The sequence below is a fragment of the Ambystoma mexicanum genome, chromosome 11 (assembly GCF_040938575.1).
Source record: "Ambystoma mexicanum isolate Mex_15411 chromosome 11, UKY_AmexF1_1, whole genome shotgun sequence".
Lineage (NCBI taxonomy): Eukaryota > Metazoa > Chordata > Amphibia > Caudata > Ambystomatidae > Ambystoma > Ambystoma mexicanum.
The window spans coordinates 25,931,778-25,947,087 of record NC_090934.1 but is presented as its reverse complement, the minus strand read 5'-3'; the positions used below and the strand labels follow the sequence as shown (position 1 = coordinate 25,947,087).

The following is a 15,310-nucleotide window of genomic DNA, read 5'->3' as shown; positions in this document are numbered from 1 at the left end:
TTCCCCACCACCCCTGGATATCCTCTGCCTCCTCTTCCCCACCACCGCTGGATATCCTCTGCCTCCTCTTCCCCACCACCGCTGGATATCCTCTGCCTCCTCTTCCCCACCACCCCTGGATATCCTCTGCCTCCTCTTCCCCACCACCCCTGGATATCCTCTGCCTCCTCCTCCCCACCACCCCTGGATATCCTCTGCCTCCTCCTCCCCACCACCCCTGGATATCCTCTGCCTCCTCCTCCCCACCACCCCTGGATATCCTCTGCCTCCTCCTCCCCACCACCCCTGGATATCCTCTGCCTCATCGACCCACCCACCCCTGGATATCCTCTGCCTCCTCCTCCCCACCACCCCTGGATATCCTCTGCCTCCTCCTCCCCACCACCCCTGGATATCCTCTGCCTCATCGACCCACCCACCCCTGGATATCCTCTGCCTCCATCGACCCACCCACCCCTGGATATCCTCTGCCTCCTCCTCCCCACCACCCCGGATATCCTCTGCCTCCTCCTCCCCACCACCCCTGGATATCCTCTGCCTCCTCCTCCTCCCCACCACCCCTGGATATCCTCTGCCTCCTCCTGCCACCCACCCCTGGATATCCTCTGCCTCCATCGACCCACCCACCCCTGGATATCCTCTGCCTCCTCCTCCCCACCACCCCTGGATATCCTCTGCCTCCTCCTCCCCACCACCCCTGGATATCCTCTGCCTCCTCTTCCCCGCCACCCCTGGATATCCTCTGCCTCCTCCTCCCCACCACCCCTGGATATCCTCTGCCTCCTCTGACCCACCACCCCTGGATATCCTCTGCCTCCTCCTCCTCTGACCCACCACCCCTGGATATCCTCTGCCTCCTCCTCCCCACCACACCTGGATATGCTCTGCCTCCTCCTCCCCACCACCCCTGGATATGCTCTGCCTCCTCCTCCCACCCACCCCTGGATATCCTCTGCCTCCTCCTGCCACCCACCCCTGGATATCCTCTACCTCATCGACCCAACCACCCCTGGATATCCTCTGCCTCCATCGACCCACCCACCCCTGGATATCCTCTGCCTCCTCCTGCCACCCACCCCTGGATATCCTCTGCCTCATCGACCCACCCACCCCTGGATATCCTCTGCCTCATCGACCCACCCACCCCTGGATATCCTCTGCCTCCTCTGACCCACCCACCCCTGGAAATCCTCTGCCTCATCGACCCAACCACCCCTGGATATCCTCTGCCTCCATCGACCCACCCACCCCTGGATATCCTCTGCCTCCTCCTCCCCACCACCCCTGGATATCCTCTGCCTCCTCCTCCCCACCACCCCTGGATATCCTCTGCCTCCTCTTCCCCGCCACCGCTGGATATCCTCTGCCTCCTCCTCCCCACCACCCCTGGATATCCTCTGCCTCCTCTGACCCACCACCCCTGGATATCCTCTGCCTCCTCCTCCTCCTCCCCACCACCCCTGGATATCCTCTGCCTCCTCCTCCCCACCACACCTGGATATGCTCTTCCTCCTCCTCCCCACCACCCCTGGATATGCTCTGCCTCCTCCTCCCACCCACCCCATGATATCCTCTGCCTCATCGACCCAACCACCCCTGGATATCCTCTGCCTCCATCGACCCACCCACCCCTGGATATCCTCTGCCTCCTCTGACCCACCACCCCTGGATATCCTCTGCCACCTACTCCCCGTAGACCTCTGCCTCCTAAAGTATGGCAGAGCAATGATCCATGTGGCACAGGAAAATTCAATTTCGCAAAAGATGCTTTTGATCGGGAAGGGGGTTGGTCCTAAACACCTTTAGGAATCCGGGAAGCATCTACAACTAAAAAGGACGTTCCTAAAGTGACACAGTTCTTCGTAAGCCCAGGGTTAACAGACCTTGTCCCTCCGTAGACACCGTAGTCTACAAGGTTATGTCCAGTGAAGCGGCCAGCGGAGAATTCCCAATCCTAATTCTAACAAGTCTATAGCCTTTTGGGTACCCTAATCCTAAAGGTCCTTTGCCTCCAGGCTCCCCGGATCTATAACACAAATGTTCCATTGAGCTGCCACCCAAAGAGTTCACAATTCTCCTCGTGTCCAACCCTAATGTAATCCAAGACCTAGAAAGGTTCTCGTGGCAAGGCTGTTCTTCTGCTTTCACGATGTCTCGCCCGACCGCTCCCAGGTTCCGGGCTTCACTCTTCTCGTGCTTTACCTCCTTTTCGTGGCATCCCTCTCATTCAGGGGTCCTTTCCGCCAGATACCCATTGCAGGAGGGGGTATCTTCTCTGCTATCTCTTTGGGAAGCCCGTCACCTTCCGGGTTCTGTTGGGATGCACTGCTGGCTTGCGGGGCCTTCCCTAGGATTCTCGGGTTCGTGTGTTCTGCCCTCCCTTTTTGGGTTCTTCTGGAATAGCTGTTCCAAGTTTGCCAGGCAGTGGACTACTTCTGGCCAGGTCGTGATTTCCAAGTGATCAGCATGAAGCTCACCAGCTTCTCACCATTCTTCCTCCTTCTCTCCTCTATGCCCCTTTCTTTTATCATCCTTCCAGACTCTCTGAAATGGCCTCGGCCCTTGCGGTTGGATGGTATGGGTATGCATTTGTTTCAGGGCTCATGAGTGTTATCGGGTCTCTGTGTGTTGTATGACGTGATTTCTCTTACCTGTTTGGCCCTCACCTTCATGGAATCCTTCGGGTGATGTTCCAACATCCTGCAGTCACTGAAAAGCAACCCTCTGCATCGTGAGGCTTTTCCGCCCACCTGAGGGGCTCGCGGTTGCCAGGCTCCTTTATTTCATGAGTTTGGGAAAAATAAATTCTCACGCTGGACGAGTTTTGCATGTTCGCTTGTAAACCCTATGCCGTTCTTACAGGAACTGGCTTCCCACCTCCCTGCAGAGTTTGATTGTGGCAAAGGCTGTCCCAAATGCCCTCCTCACTTTAGAGTTTCTTCATTCTCCCGCAAAGGGAGCTTTTCACTAGAGCCTTTCCATTTTTCAGTGGTGCTTTTGTTTCTGAATACCTTTGAGGATGGGGTCTGCAACACCCCTAAGGTAGTATTTCTGTGCCTTGGTGGGGGTAGCAAGCTGCAGGATCCCACTACTGCCACTCTCTGCGTGGGTCTGCAGCACCCCTAAGGTAGTATTTCTGTGCCTTGGTGGGGGTAGCAAGCTGCAGAAACCCATTCCTGCCACTCTCTGGGTGATACAGGGTATTGGCTGGATCAAGCCAGTGTCAAGCGGCTCACTTCGTCAAACAGTGAGATAGGAAGTTCATCCGGCGCAACACACTTCCTGCCCTTAGGGTTTGGTGCTCTACCCCCACCACCTTTTGGTGCTCTGCCCCCCCCTTGTCGTGCTCTGCCTTCTTCCCCCCTCCTCTTTCCCCGCCTCCTGTGGTGCTTGGCCCCCCTCAGCCCCCTCTTGGGGTACCCTTCTGTTGTGCTCTGCCTCTTCACCCCCCCCTTCTCCTGGTGTGCTCTGCCACCTCTTCCCCCTCTACCATGTGGTGCTCTTCCTCCCCCTTCTCTTGTTGTGCTCCCCCCCCAAACCCCTTTGTGGTATTAAGCCTCTTCTACCCCCCCCCCACCCTTGTGGTGCTCAGCCGCTCTCCCCCTAACTTCTTGTGCTCTTCCACTCCCCTTCTCCTGGTGTGCTCTGCCTCTCCTCCCCCCTCTTGTGCTGCTTAGCCCTCCCGCCCCCACCTTGAGGTGCTTTGCCATCCCCCTTCTCCTGGTGTGCTCTGCCTCCGTTTCCCTCTTCTCCTGTGGTGCTCTGACCCCTCTTCCCCCTCTCCTGTGGTGATCTGCCTCCTCTTCTCCCCCACCTCCTGTGGTGATGTGCCTCCTCTCCCCCCACCTCCTGTGGTGCTCTGACCCCTCTTCCCTCCTCTCCTATGGTGCTCTGACCCCTCTTCCCCCTTTCCTGGCGTGCTTTGCCTCCTCTTCCCCCCTCTCCTGTGGTGCTCTGACCCTCCTCCCCCCCACCTCCCGTGGTGCGCTCCCTCTTATCCCCTTGTCCTGGTGTGCTCTGTCTCTTCTCCCCCCTCTCCTTTGGTGCTCTTCCTCCTCTTCCCCCCACCTCTCTTGTGGTGCTCTGCCTCCTCTCCCCCACCTCTCTTGTGGTGCTCTGCCTCCTCTCCCCCCACCTCTCTTGTGGTGCTCTGCCTCCTATCCCCCCACACCTCTCTTGTGGTGCTCTGCCTACTCTCCCCCCCACCTCTCTTGTGGTGCTCTGCCTACTCTCCCCCCCACCTCTCTTGTGGTGCTCTGCCTCCTCACCCCCCCACCTCTCTTGTGGTGCTCTGCCTCCTCTCCCCCACCTCTCTTGTGGTGCTCTGCCTCCTCTCCCCCCACCTCTCTTGTGGTGCTCTGCCTCCTATCCCCCCACACCTCTCTTGTGGTGCTCTGCCTCCTCTCCCCCCACACCTCTCTTGTGGTGCTCTGCCTCCTCTCCCCCCACACCTCTCTTGTGGTGCTCTGCCTCCTCTCCCCCCCACCTCTCCTGTGGTGCTCTGCCTCCTCTCCCCCCACACCTCTCTTGTGGTGCTCTGCCTCCTCTCCCCCCACACCTCTCTTGTGGTGCTCTGCCTCCTCCCCCCACCTCTCTTGTGGTGCTCTGCCTCCTCCCCCCCACCTCTCTTGTGGTGCTCTGCCTCCTCACCCCCCCACCTCTCTTGTGGTGCTCTGCCTACTCTCCCCCCACCTCTCTTGTGGTGCTCTGCCTCCTCCCCCCCACCTCTCTTGTGGTGCTCTGCCTCCTCTCCCCCCCACCTCTCTTGTGGTGCTCTGCCTCCTCTCTCCCCCACCTCTCTTGTGGTGCTCTGCTGCCTCTCCCCCACCTCCTGTGGTGCTCTGCCGCCTCTCCCCCCACCTCCTGTGGTGCGCTGCCTCTTATCCCCTTGTCCTGGTGTGCTCTACCTCCTCTCCCCCTCTCTTCTGTGGTGCTTTGCCTCCTCTTCCCCACGTCTCATGTGGTGCTTTGCCTCCCCCCCTCTCCTGTGGTGCTTTGTCTCCTCTCCCCCCCTCCTCCTGTGGTGCTCTGCCTCCTCTTCCCCTCCTCCTCCTGTGGTGCTCTTCCTCCTCTTCCCCCTCTCCTGTGGTGCAGTGCCTCCTCTCTCCCCCCATCTCTCTTGTGGTGCTCTTCCTCCTCCCCTCCCACCTCCTGTGGTGCGCTGCCACCTCTCCCCTCCCACCTCCTGTGGCGCTTTGCCGCCTCTCCCCCCCACCTCCCGTGGTGCACTGCCTCTTATCCCCTTGTCCTGGTGTGCTCTGACACCTCTTTCCCGCTCTCCTATGGTGTGCTGCTCCCCTCCGTTTGGTGCTCTGTCCCACCCCCCCGTCTTGTCACGATCTACCTCCTCTCCCCTTCTCTTCTCTGGTGCTTTGCCTCCTCTCCCCCCCTCTCCTGTGGTGCTCTGCCTCCCCTACCCCCTCTCTTGTGGTGCTCTGCCTCCTCTCCCCCCCACCTCTCTTGTGGTGCTCTGCCTCCTCTCCCCCCACACCTCTCTTGTGGTGCTCTGCCTCCTCTCCCCCCACACCTCTCTTGTGGTGCTCTGCCTCCTCCCCCCCCACCTCTCTTGTGGTGCTCTGCCTCCTCCCCCCACCTCTCTTGTGGTGCTCTGCCTCCTCACCCCCCCACCTCTCTTGTGGTGCTCTGCCTACTCTCCCCCCACCTCTCTTGTGGTGCTCTGCCTCCTCTCCCCCCCACCTCTCTTGTGGTGCTCTGCCTCCTCTCCCCCCCACCTCTCTTGTGGTGCTCTGCCTCCTCTCCCCCCCACCTCTCTTGTGGTGCTCTGCCTCCTCTCCCCCCACCTCTCTTGTGGTGCTCTGCTGCCTCTCCCCCCACCTCCTGTGGTGCTCTGCCGCCTCTCCCCCCCACGTCCTGTGGTGCGCTGCCTCTTATCCCCTTGTCCTGGTGTGCTCTACCTCCTCTCCCCCTCTCTTCTGTGGTGCTTTGCCTCCTCTTCCCCACCTCTCATGTGGTGCTTTGCCTCCCCCCCTCTCCTGTGGTGCTTTGTCTCCTCTCCCCCCCTCCTCCTGTGGTGCTCTGCCTCCTCTTCCCCTCCTCCTCCTGTGGTGCTCTTCCTCCTCTTGCCCCTCTCCTGTGGTGCAGTGCCTCCTCTCTCCCCCATCTCTCTTGTGGTGCTCTTCCTCCTCCCCTCCCACCTCCTGTGGTGCGCTGCCACCTCTCCCCTCCCACCTCCTGTGGCGCTTTGCCGCCTCTCCCCCCCACCTCCTGTGGTGCACTGCCTCTTATCCCCTTGTCCTGGTGTGCTCTGACACCTCTTTCCCGCTCTCCTATGGTGTGCTGCTCCCCTCCGTTTGGTGCTCTGTCCCACCCCCCTGTCTTGTCACGATCTACCTCCTCTCCCCTTCTCTTCTCTGGTGCTTTGCCTCCTCTCCCCCCCTCTCCTGTGGTGCTCTGCCTCCCCTACCCCCTCTCCTGTGGTGCTCTTCCTCCTCTCCCCCCGCTCTCCTGTGGTGCTCTTCCTCCTCTTCCCTCCCTCTCTTGTGGTGCTTTGCCTCCTCTCTCCCCCCCTCTTCTGTGGTGCTCTGCCTCCTCTCCCCCTCACCTCTCTTGTGGTGCTCTGCCTCCTCTCCCCCCATCTCTCTTGTGGTGCTCTGCCTCCTCTCCCCCCATCTCTCTTGTGGTGCTCTGCCTCCTCTCCCCCCATCTCTCTTGTGGTGCTTTGCAACCTCTCCCATCCCACCTCCTGTGGTGCGCTGCCACCTCTCCCATCCCACCTCCTGTGGTGCTCGGCCGCCTCTTCCCCCCCAACTCCTGTGGTGCGCTGCCTCTTATCCTCTTGTCCTGGTGTGCTCTGACTCCTCTTTCCCGCTCTCCTATGGTGCTCTGCCCCCCCCTCCCTGTCTTGTCACGCTCTACCTCCTCTACCCCTCTCTTCTCTGGTGCTTTGACTCCTCCCCTTCCTCCCATACGTTGCTCTGCTTCCCTTTCCCTGTGGTGCTCTGCCTACTCTCCCCCCACCTCTCTTGTGGTGCTCTGCCTCCTCTCCCCCCCACCTCTCTTGTGGTGCTCTGCCTCCTCCCCCCCACCTCTCTTGTGGTGCTCTGCCTCCTCTCCCCCCCACCTCTCTTGTGGTGCTCTCCCTCCTCTCCCCCCCACCTCTCTTGTGGTGCTCTGCCTCCTCTCCCCCCCACCTCTCTTGTGGTGCTCTGCCTCCTCTCCCCCCCACCTCTCTTGTGGTGCTCTGCCTCCTCTCCCCCCCACCTCTCTTGTGGTGCTCTGCCTCCTCTCCCCCCCACCTCTCTTGTGGTGCTCTGCCTACTCCCCCCCCTTTCTTTTGCCTACTTAATCGGTGGTCCTCTTCTTCCTTATCCCTGGGGCGGGGGGCTTCCCCCTGCCGACTCCTGGCGAGGGCAGAAATAACAAAGTAAGAAGAGCACTGTCACAAATCCTTCAGAATCAGATACCACCATTCTGTGAATTGAACATTTAAGAGCCAGTCAGCGAAATGTAGAAATAAACAAACATTTTAATCATTTACAAACGTCAGTGCAGGGAAATCGGGCAGCACAATGAATGTGGCGAAGGAAGAAGCGAGGACCCCAGGGCTTGATCACGCAAGCAGCCTCTGCGTCACTCAAGCAGCCTCTGCGTCACTCGAGCAGCCTCGGCGTCACTCGAGCAGCCTCTGCGTCACTCGAGCAGCCTCTGCGTCACTCAAGCAGCCTCGGCGTCACTCAAGCAGCCTCTGCGTAGTGCAAGCAGCCTCTGCGTAGTGCAAGCAGCCTCGGCATCACTCAAGCAGCCTCTGCGTCACTCGAGCAGCCTCGGCGTCACTCGAGCAGCCTCTGCGTCACTCAAGCAGCCTCTGCGTCACTCAAGCAGCCTTTGCGTCACTCAAGCAGCCTCTGCGTCACTCAAGCAGCCTCTGCGTCACTCAAGCAGCCTTTGCGTCACTCAAGCAGCCTTTGCGTCGTGCAAGCAGCCTTTGCGTCGTGCAAGCAGCCTCTGCGTCACTCAAGCAGCCTCGGCGTCACTCAAGCAGCCTCGGCGCCACTCAAGCAGCCTTTGCGTCACTCAAGCAGCCTCGGCGTCACTCAAGCAGCCTCGGCGTCGTGCAAGCAGCCTCGGCGTCACTCAAGCAGCCTTTGCGTCACTCAAGCAGCCTCTGCGTCACTCAAGCAGCCTCTGCATCGTGCAAGCAGCCTCTGCATCATATTGGCAATTACTGGAGATGCATTGCACCTTGTGAGGCTACCGAGAGCCCCTGAAATTCCCACCAATGCTGGGGAGCGGGAGGATTAAGGGCCTGGAGCATTGGGGGGCGGGGGAACTGGCAGTGAATGGGGAATGCATGATCTGCTGAGGGGTGGGTGTGTTTATTTGGTGCATACCACGACTGGACTCCTGGTGTGGGTGGATACAAGCCCCTTGTTCTTTCATTTCCTTCCAGTGGGGAGGAGGGCAGTCGCTGCTCAAGAGGGGATTGGGGGGTATTTCTGAAGTTTGCCCACTTTTCCGCGAGAAATGAAATGAATTGGCTCATTCAAAGAGCGAACAGCCTGTGTCGACCATCTGCCTCTCTTCTCATGTATCACCCGTTCTGCATCTCTCTGCTAAACCGTCTTAAAGTATAAACTGAACTCATAAGCACCATGCAGTGTATGATAACTGAAATGAGACCTTTGATGAAGCAAAAATGCCAAAACACTCTGACCCTGTGGGACTTATAACCCGATTCATAACTCCCCAGCTTCAAAATCCAATCCCAGTGACCAGAAAACCTGTTTCTCCAAAAGAGTAAAACACTAAACAGGAATTAACCAAGAAATCAGAACTAAAAGTGGGATTAGCGGTACAGCATTGCACACAGTCTGACATTGGGGTCCTTTTTCTCATCTACCCCCTCACTTCTGTCTGGGGTTCCCCAGAGTCTTCCCTTTCACAACTATTGATTAATCTTTATTTAAGCCAGCTGGTTTTCTCATTATGACTAAGCAGTTTTCTGTTCATGAGCTGCACTGTGTGGCGGATCCGAAGCAGGGCTCTGACTCTGGGACATAATGTTCATGGATTTGTCATATATTGTGAAGAGCCAGGAACGAGACGCGGACACAGAGAGCTCATAGATTTGGCTATAAACGTTTATTTAACAAATAAGGGGTTGGAAAGGCCTTGCTAGGCTGTGTTTTCCATACCTCAACAAAAACAAAAGGTCTGTCCAAATCAAAATGTCCTGTATCAAAAATCCTATTTTGGCCCCCACACTTTAAACTGAACTCTAAGGTGAAATGGATAATATCTTTAGCCTTGATAGCGCACACATTTTTCAAGTTCAAAAGTAAAGGCGCAACTTTAACACACAAGTTCCAATGGATACAATCCACAGTTCTAGGGGTGTGTTACTTTCCCCAGGTTTTCTCTTCGCCAACAGTTCATGAAGGTATGATTCTTCCTTAAATGTCTCTATACAGCAACAAAAGTGACTTGTATGTTAAGCAACTCGGGCTTCACCTGGCATACTCTCCTGCGAGGTCTTGTTTCTCCTATTCCTCAACAACACATAAGCAACACCAACAGCACACGAGGACTGACATCGAACTGATACTCGCAATGAAGCTCAGCACCCGGTGTATACCGAGTTGAGGCTGCCAGCAGAACACCACTCCTCTCACTGTCCTACTCCTGCTTCACCTACTAACCCATCCCACCTTCTCATTTGCTGATCCGCCAGAGCGCCTGGGGACCAACTCTGTTGGTGACAGTGCGTGGTACAAATACCTTTAACATTTAAACTTCGTTTAACAATGCTTGGCAACTTCCTTTTGCCTGGTATACTCTCCTGCCAGGGCTTTTCTTTCATGAACTTTATTCAACACATTTGCAAACTTCACTGTGTCAGGTATACTTTCTTGCCAGAGCTTTTCTTTCAACACATTTGTGAACTTCACTGTGCCTGGTCTTTCTCTTGCGAGGGCTTTTTCTTCATGAGCTTTATTCAACACACTTGCAACTGTGACTGGTATGTTCGTTCATTTGTCTCTCTTGATGCACTTGCAAACTTGATTCACATTAATATTTGGTGGCGGGCTTCACACTTAACGTCCACCTATTTTCATTATAATGTCTTGGTTTCCCTCTTTGCCAATATCCATTACGTATTCTTTGGCTCACTTTTTCCTTTGGGGTCCTTCACCCCGTTACTCTTTTTTCACTCTTCCCCTTAGCCTCCACAACATCTAGCACCCGTCTCTCCACCAGCATACCTGTTTCTATGGTGTGCGGCGTTCAGGGAGGCGTGCTTCTCTCCGTCCGTCTGTCCGGTTCATGGCGTTCGGGTTTCTTCTGTGGTTGCTGGCTTCTTCGATGCTTGCTACCTGGTCGCTTCTTCACTGGGGTCTCACTTCTCGGAGGCACCTTCATTCACCTCCCACTTCCTGCTTTGCTCTCCCCCGACTTCTGGCTTCTCGGGAATCGCCGCTTCTGCATCTGGCTTCACGTCCGGGGTTCTGCTCCCCAGCCACAGACAGGCCGGAGCTCTGATGTAAGGTTGCCTCAGGCAGCGTGACAAGGGGGCCCTTCTCCCTGTGTCGTTGGCTCACTCCGGTTCTCCTTCCTCTTTGGTGGTCTAGGCTCTTTGCGACTCCCCCAGGTAGCGGTCTCTCTCCCAGCCATGCTGGATGTGCCTTTTTAAATGTCCCTGCACCTAGCAGCGATTCTCCACAACTAGACCGCGTTCTTAGCTTCTCACTGTCAGTGATCTTTATTGCTCTAAGCGGCTTTCTTGTGACAGTACTTGCATTTTCGTATGAATGGTAGTGAGTTTTAGGAAATGTATGCACAACACAGGGAAGCATCAGGAACAGAAAGAGTATCCCTAAAAGGGAAAGGAATGTACCTTGTTCCATTCTATGATGCTTGGTGTTGCCTTCTCCCCAAGGAGGAGCACCCGCTGAGAGGCTATGGAGGTTAGCCTCACTGGTAGAGACTCCCCCTTTGGGGACCATGACTCTCGTTCCTGTGAGAAGTCCCCTAAGGCACATCCCATGGAGTCATACATGGGAATGCCAAGTGCACAAAACAGTATATAATCCAGAGGCTTGGGGCAAGAGAAAACTAAAATATACTATTGCCAGCCAGAAAGAGGATCTGTTCCTTTTAAACAGAAGTTCTAATTTAACTGGGACAAGGAGACTGGAGGAGGAGATGCTGTGTAGAGGCAGAGAGGCAAATACACATGCAGTGGAGGCCCCCTTGCTGCGTAACACCTGAGTGGGGAGGAGTCACAGAGAGCCGCAGGGCCCGCAAGCTTCAAAACTACTTTCAGGGTGAGAGCAAAGAGATCGAGGAACCGACGATGGTGGCATGACCACGACAACTTTGTAGTGGGCAGGCTGCCCTCAGAGAAATGTCAAAATCACTACACTGCAAAAAACAGGAAACCTCCTGGCAACCCTAGGGTTACCAGCTACCACAGAGAGAACGCGGAGAGAGCAGGACGCCAGTGAAGACTGAAACATGAAGAAAGGAGGCAACCGAGCAGAACATGAGTGAAAAGAGGTCCCGGAGATGTTTCCTCATCGTATACAAGGTAACGGGGAGAAAGGTGGAAAGGGGATCATTATGGAATAGCTGAAACTCATTTCAGTAGAATTGATGAGAAACTAACATTGCAGGTGAAGAAGTGGTACTTGAATAACGAGAAAGAGAGAATAATGATAAATGCGGGAAAAGAGGCCAGATAGATACCCTGGGAAGAGGGGAGAATACTATGAATGCTATGAACCAGAGACTGTAAACCAAAAGGGGAATCCTGTGAAGGGACGGAAAGGGAGATCCCCATAGAGTCCAGATGAGGGAAACAAAATACCCCAAGGCAAGGGGGAAATCCGCATATCATATCACAGCCAAGGGCACCCATGTACCAATGTACAGAAGGTACTTCATTGCGAAGGAAAATATAAGAGAGAGACAAAAGCGACTCATGGAAAACAGTCCATAAGAGGAGATCGACCCCACAGAGCTTGTGAAATAATTACAAGAACTGATAACAAGAGTGACAAGAACCATTTGAAATGAGCCTACTAGCAAGAAGCTTGAAGCCACGGAGAATACTGTGAGAGAAAAGAAAATCTGGAGTGGGGAGACATTCTCCTGACCTTATTTTTGTTACGATAGTGGAAGGGTCAGTTAGGATTCTTTTTTTTTCAATGGCAAACCTTTTTTGTGTTTTGACTTACTGACGACAGACATGCACCTTAGTTATTTGCCTAGGCTGGGAATACCCATTTAGCAACAGTGAACGTTAGGCATTTTTCTTATAATTGAATAAACCTGCAATCAGAATGCCAATACCGTGCCCGCGACCTTCTTCTGATCCTCCACAGCTCTTCTGGGCTGTCCTAGGTTTCCCTCTTCTGAGTAGCAATGCAGCTACCAGGCACACGGCAGCCTTCGTTCCCTTGCTTCAGGCTTCATCTCTACTGCTTTCCCAAAACCAACGAGAACGGGAACCGGTCCCCCAACTGAGACCACTTGCAATTTAACCGGCTCTCCTTCCCTCGGTAGATGGTAGGTTTGGCTCTCTGCGTTCTTTTTGCTTTATGAAGGATTTTATGTTCTTTCCCCATGCCTATGTTGTGTTGTTAATAATTCATTAATTTAGATTGCGTTTACCCACGGCCCTTAATGGGAAATTGAACCCAGGTCTTTGACATGGGAGCGACCAGTTCCACCACTGTGCTATTTCAGCTGTGCTGCTATTCCAGCTGTGTGGGAACTTTTCCTTGCAGTTGCTGAGTGATTTTACTCTCTTCGTGCTGGCAGTGTGTCTTGCGGCACATTGCCAGCTTGCCCAGCCACTCCTTGCCCTTTGCTGCCACACTGATTCAGCGATATGCTATTTGTGTGAGTTAAGGAAAAACCTCGATTCACCACAGCTAACAATGCCCAGTGTCTGGAGACAGGATTAAAACCGCTCAGAGAATTAAATCTTGTCTATTCATACAAAAGAAAATCTGTGGAGTGACCTATTTTGGTCTGTTTCTTTTGGTACATGCCCCGAACCACCATTTTGTATTAATACATTTTAAGATTTTCAATGGATGACCGGCTGCCCAGGTTAAGCAGATCTAAAAAGGGTGCGAAATCCAGTTTGTTCCGACTGTGCAAAGTGAAACACCCTTGTCGATTTCTGTCTTTTGCTCACAAGGTCACGGCGGTAAACACATTTGTTTCATCTCTTTGGGAATATCGCGTACTCAGCCCTTCCGGAAAATCAATTATGCCGGCTACATCGGGTTCCGCACACGTCGGCTAGACTGATTTTTAATCTTGGAAAGTTTGATCACATATGCCCAGGTCCTATATCTTTGCATTGGTTGCGAGTGAAGAAGAGAATCTTGTCCAAACTATATCTGGTGCATCTGCAGAGTTGGATATTCCAATTTTTCTGATCAAGTACTCGCTAACCAGCCTACCAGAGACTCGCCATCTTGTCCACATCCTCTATCCCTACTAGAAAAATCTCCAGAACATTGACGGGTCTTTTTTCTTTTAAAGCCACCCGTCAATGGAACATTTTGGCTCTGTGTGCTGATTTGTGAGCCGTCCTCTGACCACCACTTGTCCTTGCATGTGCTTGTCTGCCAGTCTTTCTATTCGACTCTGCGGAGAAAGGACAGAGTGAAAGAGCACGCGTTCCTGATCGGTCCCACAGCAACGCTGTCCTTGCTTCTCTCTCATGCAGCGTTCTCTGATCAGTAACATTGGTATCTTTTTAGATCGGTTGGCGCCTGGTCTCTATATGGACCAGGCTCTCATATGAGTATGTATTGTCCACTGAGCAGATGGCTCAAGATTCGCTCCCGGTCTCAGAAGTGGTTCAAGGATTTTTATTGAGGATTCTGTGGCCCTCTGGGCATCCCCTTTTCCCCTCCACCCGAACCCCGGTGTCCCTGCCCCCTGGTTTGTTGATACAGAAGATTCACCCGTAAGGTCTATTTCTATCTTCTGCCAGTGGTGAGGACCAAAAGGTCACATGCCTTACCTCGCTAAACTCCATCAGGGACTTCTAACGCTCCCTATACTATCCAATGGCCAGTGTTCTAATAGGAAATTGGAGCCTTCCTCCACACCACAGGAAACGCCCTCTTTTCACCCAGTAAAATCTGCTTCGCAATCACTCCTTACACTAGTTTTCGACACACTTGCCACACAAACGCACACGCTCAGACCGCAGTGCCACTGCCACTCTCCAATCAATCCCTCAGCTGCTCCACAGTCAGCCTCTTTGCTGTCTCTCCTGCTGGTCTCTTGCTTGACCTCCACCCGTGTTCTCACCCGAATAACCCACGCTTCCTGCTTCCTGTCCTCCATTTAGATCACACTCTCTTGGCAAGGATTTGATATCTTTCTCTGGCTGATCTATCCCTGGGGTGGGTTTAATTTGGAACGTAATAAGTAGTGCGCTAAGCCCCAGCCACCTTTTCCATGCCCGTTCACGGCATACTGGAGATGGTGGCCGGAAAGGCCAGTGTTCATGTTTGTGTTCCGGAACCCTGTGCCGAGGGGTCTCCTGGTAAGGTTTCTGGGGCAGGATGGGCCTTTCTCCCAATTCTGACCCCTATGGTCTAGGAGGCCTCTGGGTAGTTGTGCAAACTAGCCTGTTTTGTTAGGTAGCTGTCACCATGTTTGTAGCATTGTCTTTGCTTCCCTTACCGTTGATCTCTTTCTTCCCCTTTCTGTCTTTTTTCTCTTTTTCTCTCCTTCTTTCTCTCCCTTTCACTGTTGTGCTCCCGCTTTCTCGCCTTTCTCACTTTCTTTCTTTTTCTCTCTCTCGCTCTCCCTTCTTCTGATGTCGGTTTGCTGAAAGCAATAGAAAGACACTGAGAAGTATCTGAAATTGGAGGCAAGGCTGTAGATAAGTGCTCCTTTTAGCAATGTGCTGCCACAAAGGGGGGTACAATAATTGGGGTCCTGTTAACTGCCACCATCGACCTCCAGGGTAGGACGGGCTCTGGATTACTCCCTAGTGGGTCTTCTATCCACGGCTGAGATGGGTTCCCTCCCCTATTGACAAGGCAGATTATTGATCGCTCCTTTTCATAACTCAGTTCTTCGAGGAGCAGCCAGTGCCGCGGGGCCACGTGTGTGCTGACTCAGCCACCTGTTCGGGATCTTGCACCACTGGCAAAAATCTAACCACAAACGATGGTATATGTGGGGCAGCATGTGCAGGGATTGGCAACAAGATTTGGAACCATATTGTCATGGTGACCATAATCCTGAGTGCTCTTTGCTGTAAAAAGAAGCATGTATTCCTGACACTTCAATGTCCCGGGTGGTCCCCAGG

At 54.2% G+C, this 15,310-nt stretch overlaps 1 protein-coding gene across 4 annotated transcripts in view; it reads left to right on the top strand.

The window, feature by feature from the left end:
* Window positions 1-15,310, top strand: part of HPCA (hippocalcin) — a 163,963-nt gene that overhangs the window by 12,080 nt on the left and 136,573 nt on the right. The gene's annotated exons all lie outside the window — the stretch shown is intronic.